This window comes from Malaya genurostris, chromosome 3, assembly GCF_030247185.1.
Source record: "Malaya genurostris strain Urasoe2022 chromosome 3, Malgen_1.1, whole genome shotgun sequence".
In the NCBI taxonomy this organism is placed as follows: domain Eukaryota; kingdom Metazoa; phylum Arthropoda; class Insecta; order Diptera; family Culicidae; genus Malaya; species Malaya genurostris.
Genome location: NC_080572.1, coordinates 91236115 through 91259046, shown reverse-complemented (window position 1 = coordinate 91259046; position 22932 = coordinate 91236115). Strand labels below are relative to the sequence as shown.

The 22932-nt window shown below is 38.1% G+C and overlaps 1 protein-coding gene across 1 annotated transcript in view; it reads left to right on the top strand.

Moving 5' to 3' along the window:
* LOC131438003 (A disintegrin and metalloproteinase with thrombospondin motifs like) overlaps positions 1-22932 on the top strand; it is a 432210-nt gene that overhangs the window by 33803 nt on the left and 375475 nt on the right. The gene's annotated exons all lie outside the window — the stretch shown is intronic.

Sequence of the window (22932 nt, the reverse complement as noted above, 5' to 3'; positions counted from 1 at the left end):
CCGTATAACAAACTATGTGTTCATCAAGTTGTCGTTCCAGACAACCAGACAACCATTCCTCACGAAGAGGATAGCTCACATGGAAAGTTTTGAAAGGAAAACTGCATGTGAGAGTTAGGTCACTAGGAGCGAGTAAATACTCATCCCATGTAACCATTTGAGACCACAAGCGAGTGTGGCTGGTAGCATAATCTAATAGGTTACTGTTCCAAAGCCCTGTAACCTTAATACGGTATGCACAAGATAATGCTTCTTGTTTTAGGAACACATGTAGTGGTTTAATGCACAGTAGCGCCTCTAGAGCAGCAGTAGGAGTTGTCGTGAATGCTCCTGTCATCGCCATTAGGACCATCCTTTGGAGATGATTTAGCTTTGACTGAACTGTCGCGACTTCTCCTTTCTGCCACCATACAAGACAACCATATGCTAAAATTGGTCTAACAATAGTTGTGTAGATCCAATGAATATATCTGGGTTTGAGTCCCCATGATTTTCCAAAAGCTCGTCTGCATTGGCCGAAAGCCATACAAGCTCTTTTAATCCTGAAGTCAATGTGAGCAGACCAATTCAGTTTTGAGTCAAGAATAACCCCGACGTATTTAACTTGATCGACCACAGAGACCTCTGAACCAAAGAACTGCAACGGACGAGCTCCTGTGATTATCCTACGATGAGTGAAAAGCACCATTGATGTTTTGCCCGGATTTACAGATAATCCAACCTGACAACATCATTGCCCAACAGATCGCAGGGCTTGCTGCATTAAATCAAAGAGAGTGTTAATGCTTATACCGGTCATCAATATATGATAATCGTCGGCAAAACCATAAGTCGGAAATCCAAGGTTATTAAGTTTCCTTAACAAACCATCAGCGACTAGGTTCCATAAAAGTGGGGATAGTACACCACCTTGAGGACACACACAGACACTCAGCTTTCTAATCTCTGCTTGCCGAAGCGATGAACAAAGAAGTCGATTGCTAAGCATTGCGTGTATCCAATTTGTGATACTTGAAGGTATGCCATGACCACGGGCTGCTTCCAGAATTGAATTGAAAGACACGTTATCAAAGGCACCTTCAATATCTAGGAAAACTCCCAAGCAAGATTGCTTTTGTGAGAAAGCTTTTTCAATGTTGTACACAACATCATGTAACAGGGTTGTAGTGGACTTTCCACGCTGGTAAGCATGTTGCATTCCATGTAGCGGTTGCACGCCCAGACTAACATTCCTGATATAGTGATCGACTATGCGTTCCACTGTTTTAAGAAGAAATGAGCTAAGACTGATAGGCCTGAAACTCTTCGCTTCCTCATAAGTGTCGCGACCGCCTTTGGGAATAAATTTGACAATTATTTCCTGCCAGGCTCTTGGAATATATCCAGTCGCAAGACTAAAAGTAAGTATTTTCTTCAAAACATGTTTGAAATGTTCATACCCTTTCTGCAGTAACACTGGGAAAACTCCATCCTTTCCAGGAGATTTGTACGGAGCAAAACTCTCAACTGCCCATTTGACCGATTCAATCGTCACAACGCTTCGAGCAAGGGCCCAAGAATCGTAACTACCTGAAAAAGTCTCGGGAAGAGCTGTCGGTGATGGATCCATACATCCTGGAAAGTGAGTGTTAAAAAGGCAGTGAAGTACATCACTTTCATCAGACAAGTGTTCACCATCTGAAGTTCTTAAGAAACTGACATTAAAGTCCTTAGACTTCGAAAGTAACTTATTTAATCTGCTAGCCTCGTTGAGACTAGAGACATTTGTGCAGAGGCTTTTCCAACCACTTCGCTCAGACGATCGAAGATCATTTTTGTAAGCCCTTCGAGCCGACACGTATGCCTCCGACCCATCTCTGCGTCGGTGGTTCCAAGCTCTTCTGCATAGTTTCCTTAGTCTAGCAAGTTCAACATTCCACCAAGGAGTTCCTCTAGTAGCTCGCACAATCCGAAGTGGACAAGCCTCTTCATATGCTGCAACTATGAGTGAATTTGTCTCGTCGACAACATTTTCCAAATCAATTGGGGTTTCAATTGTTGGTTGGTACCCGTAAAATCTAGTCGCCAAGCCCTCTTCATAGAGGTCCCAGTTTGTAGATTTGGGATTACGATATGTGACAATATCAAATTTAACGTTTGAATGATCAATGAATATGTACTTATGATCAGACAACGAAGGTTCGAGCTCATCGGAGACGAGCCAATTCACCAACTCATGCGCAATTCTATCAGAGCAGAGAGTTACGTCCAAAACCTCCTCTCTTCCAGATCTCGCAAAAGTTGGGCGGTTTCCTGCATTGACTATGTGCAGGTTTGTACTGCTCACGAATTCCATCATATCAGAGCCTCTCGAATTTATATCTGTGCTGCCCCAAATGATATGGTGAGCATTTATGTCACTGCCGATTACAAGCGGTATATCACTCTTGCAGCAGTATGATACAACCTTTTTGAAGTCATCGCTTGGCGAAGGTTGGTTATGCGGTAAATATGCCGAACAATAGACATATTTCCTGTCTATGCCATCAATAGTCATACCAACTGTGACAGCACAAATATCCCGAGTTGTGAGCTCCGATATGAGAGAAACATCGAGAACACTATTTGCAAGTATGCATGCTAGAGGCATTTCACGTGGATTAGTCATACCGATCTTGTTGAAGGCAACAAAGACTGGGTTTAACAATTTTCCAACGTAGAAGTTTCCCTTTTGGAAATATGGTTCTTGAACCAAAGCTATAGAAGCTTTACCTTCTTGAAGAAGTCTGGATAGATTCATAGTTGCTGTACGTTTATGCTGAAGATTGATTTGTGCCACTCTAACCATTATAGATTAGAGTAACGAACATTCCACCTCCAGCACCAACCGTACAACAACTACAAGAAACCAAATATATTGGCTTATAATCGCCTATAGCGAACCATGTAAGGATTTTTTTAAATGTTATTATCATTTAAATCCCACGAGTTGCGAAGAAAGAAGTCGTCCACTGTGCCAGAGCTTCGCTTAACACAGTAAGGGAACACCCCAAGATATTCCGTTCACGACTGCATTGTTTAACCTCCTGAAGCCATTCAGCCATCGGCACGGAAATACACCTTGGCTTAGGAGTTCCTATTTTTGTGGCCTTTTACGACATGGAACAGGAAACCAGTGGATCAATTCTTGGTAAAAAAATAATTCCGCCGGATGCCACACGGCTTACCTGTTTGGTGGACTTATACCACCGGTACAGGTGGACCGTAGCGTTATTCTTAGCCAGTTGGGAAACCGCTACCGACACTACACGGCTATCTAGGCTGCTCAGAGAGGGAAGTTGACATTGATGGTCAACTTCCATGGATGGCCGAGCAGCCGACAAACCATAATAAACCGATTGACACGAAAAAGTAATTAGGCAGCATGACAATTTTTTTTCTGGCAGTCTAATTAACTGCTTTAAGCACTGACCAGCCGAAGGCACAAAACAAAAAACCCCTAAATGTTCAACATGACAATTCCCGAACACAGGTTATAGAGCCGGTAAAAACATACTTGGAAATGCTCAAATGAAAAGTCTTATCCTACCCGTATATCCCAGATTTCACTCTTTCCGAGTACTATTTGCTCCGGTCAATGCAACATTGTCAGCACTGAATGAATGTCTGAAGAAGTCGAAAATTGGATCGATTCGTGGATTGCGTCCAAACCGGTCGAGTTTTTCAAAAAGGGTTTCCATACATTGACTTGTGATGGACAAAATTTTGAATATTAAATTTGAAACCAATTTTAGTCAATTTTAGAGTTTCTAAAAAAACGGCACGAGCCTATTTATACCTTGTATGACCTGAGCCCGGATTGATAGTTCAATGTATGTCTAGGGCATTGGTCTTACAAGCCAGTTGTCGTATGTGCGAGCCCCAATCTGGAAGGGTTCTTAGTATCAGTAGGATCGTGTAGTACTAGACTTTGCAATGATTCTGTACGCTATGAATCGGCTGCGAAGTCTGTTGAAACAGAAAGGTCAAGTTCCACTACAGGGAATGTATTATGTACCAAGGCTTTGCTTCCAGGGGCACTAATCAGTCTCCATCAGCCTTGTCAATTGACGGCCGAACGTATCACTTCCGGGTGTACGGTTCCGGAAGCACCAGATATAGTGGTCACAAACTCACTTTTCTCAGCCATGGCTATGGTCTTATGAGTCCATACATAACTTCTAAATTTCATCCGGATCTGACTTCCGGTTCCGAAAACACACAACACCACCTATACGAACGAAGCGCGCTGTGTGTGGTGTTCGATTTCGTACACGCGATGACGAAAACGAAAACCAACACCGAAGCTCGATTTTGAAAACACAAGCGAGCCCATCGGCACCGAGAGTCCGAGTTTTCAACCAAAAAACAAAAAAAAAGAGATTTACGGTACAGACACAAATGTCTGTTACCGATGTGTGATTGACGGTGTTGAGGTAAAGACAGGAAAATGAAAGATAAACATATCTTGCTTTCATATAGTTGACGACACAAATAAGTACAAAATCTTCGAAACAATGCTATTTAATGGCCCTAAAAATTTACTGCAACTTCGACAGCCTTTTGATTTCGGTTTCAGAAGTAGTAATTCAAAATATCCAATATGAAACTTGGATCGATTACGCGTGAAATGTTAATGAGAAAAGCTCTAATACACCACTAGGTGGATTAAAATAAGTTTTTTTTCCATACAGTCTACCAAGATATGATCAAAATCAATTTTAATTACAGTGAAAAGTAAGCCCGGGTTGGCGGGTCAATGCATGGAGCCCTGTCTTGAATGTTTTAAGATGGAGAACTATCAAAATCTGAGTCAGAAAATAATGTAAATATTCACGGTTCTCCTATGAGGCCATAAAAATATCGATAATCTATTCATCATATTGGGGCATTGTGCTGATAGTCATATCATTAGAGAAGTCATAACGTTATTTCTCAAATTACTCGTTTTTCAATCAATGAATTTTGATAATATCGAAAATCATATCTTTGTATGAGAAATTTCTCATTTTTTAATTCGAACGGTTATGCAATCTCTAGAAGAGCCGTCTTTTAATTAAGATTAGAAGTGTAATCTATAATCCGAATGGTCATCGAAATTAAAAAATGAATGTGATAAACGATCTAACGTTGTGTTTCACAACTAGAGGTGTACGAGTTCCTGTGATTGCAAGTTTATCTCTCAAAATGCGGGGGAAAATATGCTTTCACTTCCCTAAATTTCAGTTTGAGCTGTTAGTAGAATATTCTCTCTAATAGTACTGTTGTTGTACCGTTGAATTCCACTATGTCACGTCATTACGCTCTCACAAAGTCACTATTTTCACAGTCACTATTTTTCCGAAAGTGTGACTGTGAAAATAGTGACTTTGTGAGAGTGTAATGACGTGACATAGTGGAATTCAACGGTACAACAACAGTACTATTAGTGACGCTTTCACTTGTTAAATCATTTATAAATTATTACCAACATCATTTATTCAAGTGAAAAGATTATGTTCGAGTGAGGAAAATCATTTTCCTCCTTCTTTCACCCAATATTTTGTTTTAAACAATGAAAATCTGTAGTCTGATTTCAACATGTGTTTATTTGTCGCGTTCATTATGAAATTCCACTCAAAATATGAGCTCCAGATGAACTAACCTAATTGAATATGCGTTACTTTTATAAAAAATAGCTATTTACCATCCTTTGATTTTTTCCTCTGGCGTTCAAAATAATCTCAATCGAGCCGAAACAAATTCCGGATCTTAATATTGGTAAACATATCATCTTACAAATTCAAAAATGATTTCTCGAAACAAAAGAAAATAAAATTTCTTACTTTTTTCATTCCGTTCAATATTACTATAATGATATTCCATAAACTCACACATGATTATGAATGAATATTCTCACGATTATCGGCCATGCAGCAATTGTCACTAGAAAATATATAATGAAACGAGTGAAGTATTGAAAATCAATTTCAACCTAATCCATATATGCTAGGGCTATTGTACCAATACTCATCTCATGAGAAGACTCACCATGTTATTTTACAAATCACTCGACTGTCAATCAACGAATTGTGATAAAATCAAACTTTATTAGGTTTTTAACGATATCAAACTAACTAGAGATTATGAGAGGAGAAAGAATATGAAATTATAGAGCCATAGTACTCAAGGAAGAGCAAGGATGTGAAAATGAAGTGCGGAAAAGTGAGACGTGTCATTTAAGTAAGCAGAAGGCTTCTCGTATCTAAACTTTTACCTTCTACCAGAGGAGTCGAACTCAGGCATCTTAGCGGTACGAATCATCCGAGTCTCTGATATGTCCGAAAGTGAAGGCAAAGGTTGTTTGCCATTTACTATCCGAACCGGCAAAAGTAAAGTTACGAGAAGTTATCACATTCTGTGTGTCATAAATAAAAAAGTAAAAAGATAAAATCAAATACAATATCTTATTTCGTCTTAGAGCCGAAATTTTGTCTTACCGCAGAAAAAGTAGCTCGAAAATTGTTCAATGTTGCTGTTATGTCTGATGACGCAAAAAAGCAGCGAATACAAAAGAATTGCTTGGCGTCCAAGATAAGAAAAACCCTTTGCTCCTATTACTTCTATAAACAAAATTTATGCTAAACGTTTTACTAGGATTCTCAGTTCAGAATGTTTTTGTCTTATTGAATAATCAAAATATTTTTTCGTTTAATTTTCATTGAATGTTGGAAACTTTCAAAATAACAGCGTATTGGAAACTTTCAAAATAACATTGTTAATTTGATAACAAGAAGCTTTCCGGCACACAATAAACATCACGCTACAGTGAGAATGATTTTGAATGATTATTTCATCATCATGTGTGAGTTTATGGATCATCAATATAATGGTGATATTGAAATGGATGAAATTTTCCTTCGAGTGATCATAATGCTCATAGGTTCATTATTCGATTGTCTGAGATCGCGCATGATTATTTTAATCAGTGATATTTAATTTTTTTTTTCGCAATGATGCATGAGAGGTCTTGTGACCCTTATTTTTGAATTTTATACCGAAGAAGCTCCGAGTGTAATGATCGAAAAATTCACATCGGTTACTTGGAAATGAACGAATTTTACAAACATTTATAAAATCGATGGTTTTTTAATGTGATTCAAACCTTTGGTTCCAGAATAACATGTTTAGTGCAAAAAGTTAATGTAGCAGAATTGAATATGTAAAATCATATTAACAATGGGAAAGCAAGACCTTTCATGTCAATCTAAGTTTGTAAAATTTTATGGCTGCGTCCTGTTGTTTACACTCTTCTCTACCCACTTGTGCAGCTGTTTATTCGTTTTCATTAGTTTGTTTCGCAATGCGTGGACTATCAGCAGAACAACGTCGAAAAATTGTGTAAAAATGGTGCACAGAACGCGGACTGTCACTGAGAAAGATAGCAAAAATGGAAGGAGTAAGTGAAAAAGCCGGGCGAAATGCAATCAGGAAGTTCGGTGAGGATAACACCTTTGAGGATAAACCGAAAACGGGTCGAAAAAGGTCCTGCTAACCCTCAGTTGTATAAACGTATACTGAAGGCGTTCGAGCAAAAGAAAGAGGTTTCAGTTCGGGATGTGGCCAAAAAAGTGGGCATTTCGAAGTCAAATGTTCTTCGTGCTAAAGAACGTTTGAATCTTCGAACCTATATGAAGCAGAAACAACCAAAGCGTAGTCCGAAACAAGAAGCATCGATCATGCCGAGGGTTCGAAAGCTGTACAATACGATTCTTGCTGGAAATTTGAACTGCATAATCATGGACGAAACCTACTTGAAACTCGATTACAAATCCTTGCCGGGACCACAATATTATATGGTGCGAGAAGGGCAAGTGTTAAACCAGTCCGACAGACATCGATTGAAGTCGACAAATTTGGTAAGAAAGTTATGGTCTGGCAAGCAATTTGTAGCTGCGGTAAGATTTCGAAACCCTTCATCACCACTGCTTCAATGAACAGCGAAATATACATCAAGGAATGTTTACAAAAACGACTTCTACCCATGATTCGAAGTCACAAGGATCCTGTTGTCTTCTGGCAAGATTTTGCTTCTTGCTTATCTTTTACACAATATCAGTTCGAATTTTATTAAAAAAATTTCCTCTCCGACGAATTTTGGTAGGTTATGTTATGTTATTCACCTAACGGACAATAATTTATAAAGCCACTTTTCAAAAAATCAAATCACTACTAAAAGTGATAACTAAATTGCTATCACCTCCATTTTGACAGGAAGGTGATTAAATCGTGGGGACTATCACCTTATGTAATGCCAACATTTGATAGTGATGTTAGCTTTTCAGCGGTGGTGACAGAACTTGGTGATTATCACCTTACATGATTCCATGGTGATAATCACCTTACGTGATTCCACCCCTGGATTTTCGAAAATCCGAGACGACATAATATAATGATACTATTCTAGTTTTAAGTTAGTCGTTAATAATTATTATAAAATACCCTTAGATAATTAATTATTATAAATCATCTTAGAGCTTAAGCAGTGTGCCGAAAAATATATTATATTATTGAATAAAAAAAAGGTTACCGATCGCACAGTGTTCACCAAAGTGAACTTACCGGTAGCCGGAATTCGCCTCACAGTTACGCGATCAAATGTGATGACAAAGCTTGGTTAGTCCGGATTTTATCTCTTCAAATGGCCATAATGACTTCTGGTATTTGAAAATATTTTGATACACTTTTAGCTTTTGAGAGTTTTAAATAATTTGAATTTGATTCAAAAATATTAACTTGCAAATTCAAGCAGTTTGGTTCCAGAATGCCGTCAGTTTTGATTCAGAGGCAAAAAAGATAGTTGGGTAATGTCAGAGACTTAGCTGGACAGCGTGAATACATTTATGCAAAATCTTACTAAAAATCTGCAATAATTGCATTTCTCATGATACTGTAAGTAAAATGATGGCGACGACTGACGTATAACAAGTAGAAAATGAAAATAAACCTAAATATTTTAAATCTACAACGAAAAATATTCGTATTCTCGTAATTTCAGGAGTACTTTTTGGGGAGGAACATATTCGGTAAATTTTTAGAATCTGCTAGTTTTTTTTCTGTTTGAATTTAAAAGCTCGTAATTCATAAAAATATTGCAAAAAGCATTTTATAAGATTCACAATAACCGATCGGATTCGTCAACTCATAAAGTTGTAGTGTATTGTTATGAGTAGCCGATTTTTACTACTCGTATTGTCTATGGGAGCTACCATGTATCTGAGTATTAGAGAGTTTTGTAGGAATGGCATAGATGTATAAGTAATCAATGGACCACAACAAGTATCACAGACAGTATTCACACATCTCTCGCTTATTAACCGAATGGGCAGTACACATCTTATGCCAAAGATTTTGATATGTAATAAAGAATGAATAATTTCGCTATAGGTGAGAAAATCAATTAAAAGAGCATTTTGGTTATAAATTGGATTATTAAACATTAGTCAATCAAAAATACTCATAGTTTTTAACCACACATAGTTAGTGTGTGATTTACTAGCGAACAAAACCTGTCGTTACAAGCGTCATGAGGTTGAAATTTGAAGCACCTTATTCTGGCACTGAATTTTACCTAACCTAACCTAACATTTCAGAGAACTTGACCTGTGAGTCACATACCTTAAATGCTTAGTGGATCAAATCTGAAGATTCCTTCGTTAGTCCAATTCGTTTCTCAAATGACCTTTGCTGCGGTATTTCAAGTGTTTCTTGTCGACATACAAGTCGGCGATGCTACTGGGAAGGAATCAATTATGAGCCGCTCCAATAGAATGTGGCAACTAAATATGCGATGTCGCTGCCGTTGTACCACCTTGCCAAGAGTCCTACTTAACTGCTCAAACGAAATGTTTTATGCATCAATTCTCGGCAGCCTGAAATTGAGGCGAACAAGCAATCCAACAGCCCCGACAACGAGCTCGCCCGGCAATGCCGTTTGCAAACAGAGCTGTAAGCAACATAATTTGGCTTTGCGCGCAAATCTGACGAAATTGTGCCTAATGCTGCCGGTGGCGACGTCAGTCGCGCGACATTCAAAGCGTGTACATCGCGCTTTGCGTTGAGTAATGTTGTTCTCCGGCAAAACAATTACCACCATCCGAAAAGAGAAACAATTGAAATCATGGGGACGGATTCAGTCAGGGTCCCCCCGCTAACTGAAACAGCTCCGTCGTTCTGCACAGGGCTCGAGGCTGACTGTTATTTCGACGACACGAACCAACGAACCAAGTGAACCTTTGACAAAAGGTGTGATTCTCGTATGACTTTAGTGCACAGTCGGAAAATGTCAAAGCATTATATCACGCTCCGATGGTGCGCAAAAGTGAGACATGATGCATCGGAAAATGTCCGAAGTTCAGCTGTGTGTTGATTGGTTCTCAGGTATGCGTAAAAAAGTGTCCTATGTGTGGCACATACTCAAGCGATTTGGATGTGATGCTCGAGCGAGTCGATGTCGAGGGGACATCATGACGATAAACCCACTTACAGAATTTTTTATACATCTTGCCTCATCCGGAGATTGTTGGGGTTTTGAAATTGGGGACTATCCGTGTTGCCTCGTGCGTGTGTCACTCATTCAGTTGCATTAGTTTATGTGGATGGCATTTAAAGCAACGCTGAAAATGAAAGTGATTGGATTTTTTTTGTCCATTTCTGCGATGGGTCACTTGAAACCAGTCAACGATTTGTTCGATTGGTTGGTTCAATGTTGAAATTGTGTTTTTCGGACTACACTCGTCCATAGATATAAGCCATCTATCTAATAACGAGCACAAGTGGACTTAAGCTCAAGAGGGTCACCAGTAGCTTGATTGATGCGTCGGATTGAGAACTGCTACCAATCAATGATGTGTTAATGGCCATTACCGGGGTTGAAGAAGCTCAAAGTTGATGATATTTGAATGCAGTTTCGTGCGAAATATGATAGTTCAAGGATAGGTTTTGGTAAATTAGGGTCCTGATGTTGTTTCGGTTCTTACACAAATAACAGTGTTGGATTTTCGATTCGATCCCAACGCCACTTTGTGATACTTAGCATAGCTAAGTTATCAAAAAGATCAAAGAATTTTAACCTGTGTTGTTGTTGATTGTTTTAAGAGCATTAGACTGTTGAAATTATTCAATAAAAAATCACTGATGGAAATTCACCGACGGTAATCCTGAAGTCAACCCAAACCAATCAGTAAAGACTATATATTCTAAATGCTAAACACAAAACTTTAAAAACCAAACACTACTGAATATTGATAACATTAAGACGTTCTAATCTGAGCCTGGAGACATTGACTTCGTCACGGGTCACCTTGCTCAGGGTAGGAAAGTTTACCGCGAAGCAATCAATAATATCGTAAATATTTACTATAACGAGGCTCGGAATCATCTTAATTACCAGAACACAGAATGACTGTCAAACTCTATGAATTGTTCACGGTTATGGTCCCTTCTAGTGATTTTTTTTTCATTTTCTCTTGTTCGGTCAGCCAAATATTATCGCACTATCGTTTCTAGCTTTATTATGCCACCATTTGCATAATCTTCAAGCTTCAGACGTGTTTGGTTGTGGTTGATCAGCAGAAACCTGAAGGGAGCTTTTGACTTCGTTGGAAAGGATTTTTTCCTTTTGAATATCAATATCGTCGATCAGAAGTTATGCTTATTTCGCAATACCGAAACAAGGTACGCACGGATTCGTAGGCTAGACAAACCTTTCCCCGCGAATTTGTTTTGCATGTCAAACCGATCGGATCTGGTTCGAGTAACTTCGACTGCTCAAACTCGTTCTCTCCAGTCGTCTGGACTAATCGCGTTTGGTGACAAACTCGATCGAGCTGTGGTTGAACATAACTAGTTGATGTTTAAGCTATTCTAAAAATAAAATGGGGCTGCCAATAAATATGTTAAATGGAAGTTCAAAGCCTCTCTCAATTCAATTGAATCGCTTGCATCAAGATGAGTATGATATTAGGGATTGGATCGGCAAAAATGTGAACTTTTGTTGACACCTTTCAAACGAATGGACATGAATCTCACAAACTACATTATGTCACACGACAGTCAAAATTACCCCGCTCTGACCCAGGAAACAACACTTCTAATTTTGATAATATTCATCAATGTTTTCTTATTGAAGAGCAATTCAATTGTTTCAACTAGATATGGGCGAAGCAGTTCGTATCGAAGAAACGTTCTCAATTGATTGGTAGGCTGATTTTTCGGATGCATCTCTCGTCCGGCAGTAGTTTTATTCTAAGAGAAAATTCTGCATTTGAAAATTTGGCATATCGAATATTATTATACCATATTATTCTCACTTTTTTTCGAGTATATGCAACTTACTAGGCCTCTAATTACCGGAAAATCATCGATGCGTGAGCGATCCGCATTGGTTTGCTTGTGCTAGCTAATTATGCTTTCAAAAAAAAAATATATATATATATATATATATATATATATATATATATATATATATATATATATATATATATATATATATATATATATATATATATATGTGTGTGTGTGTGTGTGTGTGTGTGTGTGTGTGTGTGTGTGTGTGTGTGTGTGTGTGTGTGTGTGTGTGTGTGTGTGTGTGTGTGTGTGTGTGTGTGTGTGTGTGTGTGTGTGTGTGTGTGTGTGTGTGTGTGTGTGTGTGTGTGTGTGTGTGTGTGTGTGTGTGTGTGTGTGTGTGTGTGTGTGTGTGTGTGTGTGTGTGTGTGTGTGTGTGTGTGTGTGTGTGTGTGTGTGTGTGTGTGTGTGTGTGTGTGTGTGTGTGTGTGTGTGTGTGTGTGCGTGTGTGTGTGTGTGTGTGTGTGTATGCGTGTGTGTATGCGTGTGTGTATGCGTGTGTGTGTGATCCTGCTTATTAAGCTCAATATTCTAATCTTTTACTTTAAATTTATTGAGAAGGGAGGGATTGCTAGAATGAATTGTTTCATACTATGTATTGAAAAAACGAATAAAAATCAATCACTAAAGTTCGAGCTATTTCTGAAAATCGCAATATTTCAAATACTGACAAAGATATTTTTGAATCTCTCTGTTAAGCGAAGTTTTGGTATTGCATTCCTTTTGCAGAATTTGGCCTTTCTGTTTCAACAGACTTCGCAGCAGTGTTGCCAGATCATTTTTCCAAAAATCTGTATTCGGCGCAAAAATCGATCTGTACCATATCGGTATCCGAATCCCGTAGCAGAAGTACCAGGATAATGTCACCAAAGCTCATTTTGGCGAGCAAAAAAAAGGTTTCAAAGAAACCTTTTTACATGTCTATCCTAGCTGAAACCGAAAATCGGTATTTATCTGTACGATTCGTGAATTATCGGTATTTTGAGAGCTGTAGCTGTATTGCGGTATAGAGGTCAAATATCTGTATAAATACCGAGAAATCGGTAACCTGGCAACGTTGTTTCGTAAATAGAAGTAGAGGACAGAAATGTCAAATTCGTGCGCGCCAAAAGATCAGTACTGCGCACCCATACAATTGACATAAGTTAAATATGATACCGTGCGATGGCGTTGCTGAACTGAAAATTGATTTCGCTCCAAGCTGACAGCGTCTGTTTCGTGGTACAAAATGTTTAGATTCTTGCTACATTCAGTAAATTAACGTCGAATCAATTGGAAGTGTGATAACGCATTTTGTACCAACGGTAGCAAGGACTGAATTTGTCGGTACGCGATCTTGCCGAGAAACTGAAACTACCGAAAAGTACCTACGTGCTCGAAGACTTCAAACAGCTTCCGAGTCTGGATTTTCATATCACAATGCAAAAAAATGTCGTTCTCGAGCATTTTCGGTCAAAGAAAACGTACAAATTCCCGAAAAAGTATTTCGTTTCTACCGGAACTATCAATAAGGAACGGCTGCTATACCATCAGCGTTGCCAGGTTGCCAGATTTATCTGACATACGCCAGATTTATCTGGCGAATGCCAGATATTTTTCGCTGAGACATTCCAACTTTTTTTTGCTCACTGAAAATGAAGTCCAGTCAACATTTCTTTGTATATAGTAACACCCAGATAATTTTTTTAATTCAGAGACAGATTTTTGGGAAAATAACCTGGCAACGCTGGTACGAGATTCGATGCGGACTCGTCTGAGGGCGTCATGCTCACAAGAAGAGATGTTGTTCGGGAAATGTGAGAGCTGGATATCTTGTTAATATGATGTCTTTGCACGAAAGAAAGTGAAAAGTTTCAGCGATCCGTGAAATGATTCAAAGTTTACACTGGGCCATATGAATAAAATGTAGTAAAGTCTCTTGTTTGTAGTATCCTCTCAAAAACATAGTCCACAGAGTAAGACACGTTTGGTTTGGTTTTAATGTTTCTACTTCACTTTATCAGCAAACACACGAGTAGCAACCTCTGGAGCTACCTACCGAAAAATTGTAGTAAATACTACATATTCGAACGTTGTTGTGTAGTAAAGTCTCTGCTTTTGACAAGAACGTGATCCACATGAAGCATTTACTACCGAAATTCAAGCATGCTACGTTTTATTCATACGGCCCACTGAAGGGAAGGTGTCCGAAATTTGACGTGGCTTTAGAAATTTTTGATGTGGAACACATCTTTATTTTCTGTATAGGGGTGCAAAATAAAAAACTCAAGGAAAAATACACGTAGAAATGTGGTCAGGCTTTAAACACTTACAGCTCAGTATATTCTGAATCAATTATTAATATTATTTCATTATTTGATTGGAAAAATTTCTAAGATTCGATTTGAATGTATCAAGCCACGTATTTTCAATAAGAAATGATTGAAATTTTGATTAGGAGCGAGCAGTGTCCTATTTTGTCCGCTAAAAATCTCCGGCATATCTGATTTCCCTGCCATAGACAACGATTTTGAAGGAGTAAGCAATATATCAAAGGGAAAGCATCGCTCTGATTGGTCAATCGATGCAAAAGCGAAGCTGTTGGAAACACGCGAATCTATAAATAGAAGCGAAATTATAGCTAACGTTTCAGTCCTACGCGTAGCATGCTAGAGGTAGGTTGTTGCTAGACAGCAAAGCAAAAAGTGCCATAAAACGATTTAAGGCTTTAATTGGTATGCTCTGATCTTGTGTCATGCAAGTTCGGATGAAATTCCATGTTATGTCGTTTCGCCTGAGAAAATAACAACTACCCCAGGGTGAATTTTGAATACTTAAGATCAATTTCTAATTTATATAAGATGGTAATGTATAATGGTAATAATGGTAGAGAAACTTAACGCTATAAAATTAAGTGCTTGCATACAAAACTTGAACACAAGCTTGACGAAAGAAAGCTTAAATAACGAAATCCGTATCGCAAGTATGTACAAAGATATAATTGCATACATTTGGGATATTGGTGTAATTTCGTCGGCTATACTGTCGTTTTCGTTTTTAAATTGCACTACACCTGTGTAGCGAAAGCTGCACTACCGTTCGTTTTTACCTAAAGCACTACACCAGCGCTACACTTTTTCTGCACCGATACCACTGGTGTAGCACTCATCAAAAGTTTGGTGTTGCTCTGTGCCATGGAATCGTTTATTGTAGTCAAGGGTTACTGTTTATGTTTTCATAATTTTTGTTCGTTTATTTATACCATGGTGTTGCACTGCACCGGTGTAATGCAGTTTGAAAACGAAAACGACATGAAACAAATACAAATCAAACAATGCAATTGCGAATTCAAAAGTGTGACGATTGATGGAACTGTTTGATTGTAGATCATTAGAAATTTTGGTTGCCTTGTTCCACATCAATGGCTCGAACAACCCGATAGGGCTGATCATTGTAGTTTTTTATCGAATTTGACTTCATTTCAATTAATTTCTCACTATAAGGACATTGGATAGATTCTGAAAGGGCCCAGCTTAGACCAGGTGTGCTTGAATCCGATGATTACGCAGACTATCCAAGCGGATCAAGATGATTAGCGTCCATGACCTCTCATCTCACCTACAAACCGTTGAGAATGACTCATCATGGGATCGGTTTCGATTTCTAGATTTCCCTTCTAGTCGAAACTTGATAGTCAATCCATTTAAATATTTATCATATTCATAGTTTCACCAACCGACCGAAGAGTTGAAGTCTGTCCAAAATATCCGCAGTTTTCGTAGAAAAACATACTTCCATCGAAGTGTCACGCGATCCGATTCAACCTGCGTCCGCAATTTTTTTCTTCTTTTATCGTTTGTTGTTTATACCGACAAATCACCATTAGGCTTGGTTTGCGGGGATATCAGTGGTTTCACAGTTGGACTGTCCGAGAGGATGGCATGCTGTAAAACTGTGCATAAATTGACGAGGTCTGCTTCGGCAAACGGCGGCGGCTATCAACCCTCGTGCGCGTCTCATCATCGGCCAACAAATCATTACTGGACCGCGTGAACACCGGCAGGACCACAAACCTTTAGTGGGTTGATATGGAAGAATGAATATTTAGCCCGCGAATCCGTCCGCCAACCCTCTTCTGAAGACAAGATCCGAACTAAAACCCGTTTATATCGATCTGCTGGCTGTTTCTAACTGGTACGAGCTACGGGATACTTCTGTTTGCCTATTTTTGATTATTTTTTTTAGTATGGGAGCTGTATTTGAACTATGCTAATTATTATTTTAGTGGGGAAGTGATTATATTAAAAACCGATAAAGTTCATTAATAACTTTTATCTTAGCCGGCTTCAAACGGCTATAAATCCAATAATTGATCAGTACAGCGAGCCTACCAGCCTAAAGTAATGGAAGTTAACTCAAAACTTGAAGGGGATAAAGATTCTGGAGAGAACTGCACCCATTGAGTGGATTTTGTTGTAGCTATTTTCCGAGCATTCCATTAATGTGAGGGGTCAATGCTCCAATTAGCTGCTGGAAGAGTTAGTTGTAATGCCATGCTACCCATATTGTATTATTATAACGCCGCAATGTCGGCATCGATCGAATCGCTGAAGACATTGTTGGGCGAAATTTTCCATACACTTGTTTCGGCGGAAATCATCCATTCCCATCATTCTAAAGCAATGCCGGGTGGTGTGACATAGGAAAGATCAATAATTTAAGAGTTTATTGATTTTTTATTCATATTTGTTCTTCTGGTGAACCTCCCCGTTCTCCCTTTGTCGGGTTGGCCCCGAAGTTCGTCGCTGCTTTTCAAGTGTACGAATTCGGAACAGAGCATTTTCAAATATTTACTGTTTGGGAGAAACAGGTTTTAGTGCTTTCCGTGCGATTCTTTTCTGTCCGCTAAGTTAGCTGTTTCATTGAGCACTCGGACGAGCTGTGGTTGATGTGATGAAGCGGCGAACGATGAACAGGTGCTTAGTGGACAAGAGTTAACCCGTAAGCCCACTTAGTTCGGGCAGTACTGAGTCATGGTGTTAAATTTTTAGTATTTATGGTATGTAAAATTGTGAAGTTAAAGCGTGTATGTATATTAGGCTGAACAAATTTGTTCGGTATGAGAGGATCGTGTATCATTGTTATCAATTAATGCGCAAAAGGTTCATCTAAAATAAGAATCGTTCTGCTACAAACAAATTATTTGTTTCTTAAAGGTACAGGTATCATATCTAATTTTCTACATATATACGTAACTTTTCTACATAAGTGCCGATCACTTCTAAGCATTTTTCGTATCGCTGCACAAACCTCTTCAACCTCTGCATAAAGGCCAGTATTGACCATTAGATTGGCCAGTTGACAATTGTGTAGACAGTAGAGCGTCCAAGGAGAGGAAATTCATTAATTTCGCCTCCTACTCCGCTCTTCGACATGAACATTTGTTCGTCCATTTTTGGAATCACGATTCCATTATAAAACCACACAGTTCAAGAGCCTTTCGCACACATAAATCTTATCACAGCGCAAACTTTACAGCACGGTACTGTACGCACAGATAGGCAAATGTAGTGCTGATGATTGCCGAAAATTTGCTATCTGTATTGTATACAAGTCTCTCAATGCATGAACCGTGAGAGAATTTTGTTTCGCTTCGCTCCACTTCATACTCTGAGTATTTCACGCCCTTAAAAAAAATTTACAGTCTGATAATGATCGTTGCAAAATGTGTGGAATTTCCCAAGGGAAAATCGCAAGTTGACAATTATCGCAGAAAATCGAATCGATGATTCAACTTGATGATTCTCGTACTAGGTTGTAATATTTCAAAACCCTTGTGTGGAGCATTCACAGATATTTTCATAGACACAACTTATACAAAGATTATATGCACATAGTTAGAATAAGCGGCAATAGTAAAATGATTCTATCGCAATTATCAACTGCCTGTATAGAATCGGATCGCGAAACAAGAATAAGCAACCGTTTGTTGCTTCAGAGAGGATCCCGTGCTAATCTTTGATTCTCAGAAATGTCATCGAGAGAAATTCGCTTTCGCACTGATTTCGATTCTATGTTTAATGTCGGGTTTTTGTTGTTGCGATGATATCCGCCTCTCTTTGATGGTACTGATTCAATCGTGTGAAGAGTTGCCAGTGAGCGTTCTTTGATTCGATAAAAGCCATTGTTGGGCAAGTGTATACTGAATCAAAACAACTATTGAAATTGCTACACGAGTACAGTACGTATTATCGAATAGTCATGGCTGATACGAACCCTCATCTTTCAAATTGGAACGAACTATCACAAATGTGCGCAAAAGTGGCTAGCAGTGATGGCTGCTATTCACTGATGATTCGAATACGAAACCGTGTAAAGTCCTAAACAAATGAAATTGAGTTTATTTTATTTATTTTTTTTTACAATCTCGATCGTCTTACAGCATGACCGCGTTTAATTTCGAACGCTTTCCTTTAAGTGTGGATCTTGTTTTTTTTACGGATCGCTGAAACGTTTCGATTAGATGACAGCTAAAACTCTCACCTTTATTTCGTGGTACAAAATGTTTACATTTTTGTTAAATTCAGTAAAATGATGTAGAAACAAGTGCAAACGCATACGCATTATAGGGTACGTGATCTAGCCAAGAGACTAAACCTACCAAAAAGTGTCCTGTTTCTTGTTTGCAAATCATTTGACCAGTGCTTAACTGTGGATCGGAAGGTTGTAAAAAGAACAAATCGAAAAGTACGCTCCCGACAAATCCACGAGAATATCATTAGCGTTATTGAGAAAAAGTCTCAATCTTCCTGTGGGAAATGTCAAAATCTTCCATACAAAAAATCAGGCAGCGACTTGGACTGAAGGGGTGATGCCAAGGAAAATTTCGCTGCAAAAAGTCATGCTAAAGAGCTTCACACCAATTTTCAGCAAACATTTTTCGTACCATAATGGACGACGAAAGCTCGAAGGCTTTAATTAACTTTTGGGTCTAGCGCCATTGCCGAGCATTTCTGAACATAGTAGGTTTCCAAATTCTCGAAGAAGTATTTGATTTGGCAGGCCACATGTATTTGTGGTCAAAAATTTAGTGATTTCGTTTATACCAGCAACCTGAAATTGGGTCAATGAAACTAAATAGTTAAGTAAATAAACTTATTATTGAGTAGATAAAGACTGTCCCAGAAAATATGGACGCACTTTGATTTCGCTGTAAATAATTCACAATTGTTAGATATTCGAATTTTATTCGATATACTGATAATATTAGACTACAACAAAAGAATATTACTCTCAACATTTGCTACTTAGCCATTATAGACTAGCTGGTCGAAGTTGTGGGCAATTTGGTGGATTCATGTCTTTTGGGACGAAAGTGACAGTTTTGGTAGTATACCATTCTACTGTTGATTTCGAGTAGTGACAAGAAGCAAGATCTAACCAGAAAACAACAGGATCCTTGTGGCTTTGAATCATGGGTAGAAGTCGTTTTTGTAAACATTCCTTGATGTATATTTCGCTGTTCATTGAAGCAGTGGTGATGAAGGGTTTCGAAATCTTACCGCAGCTACATATTGCTTGCCAGACTATAGCTTTCTTACCACATTTTTCGACTTCAATTCGTCGTCCATGATTATGTAGTTCAAAATTCCAGCAAGAATCGTATTGTACAGCTCTCGAACCCTCGGCCTGATCGATGCTTCTTGTTTCGGACCACGTTTTGGTTGTTTCTGCTTCTTATAGGTTCGAAGATTCAAACGTTCTTTAGCACGAAGAACAGTTGACTTCGAAGTGCCTAACTTTTTGGCCACATCCCGAACTGAAACCTCCTTCTTTTGCTCGAACGCCTTCAGTATGCGTTTATGCAACTGAGGGTTAGTAGAAACTTTTTTTTCGACCCGTTTTCGGTTTATTCTCAAAGGTGTTATCCTCACCGAACTTCCTGATTGCATTTCGCACGGCTCTTTCGCTTACTCCTTCCATTTTGCTATCTTTCTCAGTGACAGTCCGCGTTCTGTGCACCATTTGTACACAATTTTTCGACGTTGTTCTGATGAAAGTCCACGCATTTCGATACAAACTAATGAAAACGAATAAACAACTGCACAAGTGGTTAGAGAAGAGTGTAAACAACAAGACGCACCCATAAAAATGGACAGATTCTGAACCATTGCGAAATGGCAGCGGTTTTTGGTTTCTGGGACAGTCTTTATATCTCAACTTCAAGTATATTTTTCGCTGGAGCTTTATGAAAACTACTTTAAATGGCGAAATTATGCGCCCGCAACCAAGAGCATCACAGTCATGGTCAAAGTCTACGATTCAGGGTTCCGATTGCCTCTCCTTACACCTTATTCCTCGAATTTGACTCCTTCAGATTATTATCTGTCTCTAAACCTCAAGAGATAGCTTTTCAATGAAAAAATATCCCTCGTGAAGAAATCATTTTTCCGAAAAAAATCTTTTCAGACGAAATAAAAAGTTTTCAAATCATTGGAATACGTATGTCGACCCGAAAATCTAAATTTGAGGGGAAAATAAATTGAATAGTTAGATAAATGAAAACTCACAGAAACGATGATTTTTTGGAAAAGTAGGCAGGACTCGAACCTGCATCCGTACGCTGTTCCTACTCAGTGCTGTTGTAGGACTGTGTCTACAAAAGCTCAGGGTGGCGGAAATGGTAAGTGCGTATGCACGGTATGCATAACAATGCAGGTTCGAGTCCTGCCTCAGGGTATATTTTTTTACAAAAATTCTGACTTTTCGTTCACATATCTTCTCAATCAGTTTTTGAACTTAGTGATTGCAAAAAAATAGCTTAGTTATTATGGCTAAAATTTGTTAAATCTTCAAAAAACCTAGTTCCATTAGGAAAATTTAATAGATTTTAAATGGCAAATTTTCTATCAATTATAGAACTTGTTTATAAATCGGAAATCAATTGCTAAAATTCATTTTGTAATATAATTTTTAAGGAATTATGGTGCAGCCTAACAGGTTTCCAGTTCCGAGTCAAATGTCCACCAGGTTGAATTATCTTTAATCGAATCAAAAAATTTACCAAACGACGAAATATATGAATATATATTCATATTTACAGTTTCAGACATGCGAAGCTAATGTCTGCTCCTAATAATTTTGCAATTTTATTTGGGATAAAATGCTAATGGTTAATGTATGTAACCATAGACTTAGTTTTTGCAATGGGGATGATTATTATTAACTATCAAATATTATAATGTATTCTACTAAGGTTATCTTTTCATTTCTTTCAGGTGAGTAACAGCACAATACAATACACAGCATATGGAAATACATCAACAGATTATTATAATGAATCAATAAGATGAGACAGGTAAAAATTAGTCGTATCATTGAATTGAAATTTTCTTCGATCCATTGGTGTGAGACGAAGATTAAACACGAAATCTTTGTCTCAGATTACACACGAAAAAACAACTAATACAAGAAATATGGTCATTAATTTATTGTGGTTTATTTTCGATTATTTGATCTATAATTAAATTATCTCGAATTGCGAAGCACACCTGAATTGGGAATGTTTTTATACGGTCAAACCGCGGACAAAGTTTGTACTTTTGTATTTACAACATCAATATGGAATAGCAAAATACTTATTTTATTTTCGGAAATAATTTGTCGAAAAATGCTTACACAAGTGAATTTCAAAATCAAATCCATCCAAGCAAACGAAACCTGATTATGTATAAAATCCACCCGAAGTAGTTTTCAATAATTAATTTGAAACCATCAAACACTGAAACAATTAACAATGAAACTAATGTCTGAGCATAACTCATTTTCTCTGCGGGCCATCAGAGAGGTATATTGATGCTACCAGGTGCTGGCGTGTAGCCGGGAATTTGTACTCAGCACCATCGGAACTGTTTCCTACAGTGACAATATTTTACCTTTAAAATAGACAAAGTGCTAATTCGGATAGCTCAGAATTAATGCAACGCAGCGGGTATTTCTTGTTGTCGTGGTATTTAAAATGTCCATTAACATATTAATTGATGTTTGACTCAGAAACTGCTACGGGAACAGAGATGTGCTATTCAAAATTTCAACATTTATTTTCGGTTTCCCACTGCACACAGTTCATTTGAATGGAAAAAATGTTTTGATTCAGAAGCTGGTTCACTGAATCAGATTTCTATACCAGCTAGCTTGCTCGTAAGTTTAGGTAATACTCGAACTCGAAACGAATGGTTTATTACGAGAACTTCTACGAAAAAGTCGATTCGATTTGATTTCATAATGTTATTCTTGCATTGAAAGAACAGTAACTCAAATCAAAAATAAATGTTAATAACACAGTAACACTTTGTTTTAAGATGACTGTTTTGGTTTAGATTATTACGCTTTATTTGGTACCTAAGCAGCAAAAAAAAAAACTATGAAATGTACAGGTGCATTTGCATTAAACATTTGTAAGATAAACTGTACAAATAAATTATTTTTGACACTCGAATATGTCGGTCTCAGAAGACTACACGATTTTTGGCATTCAAAATGCCTTACTCT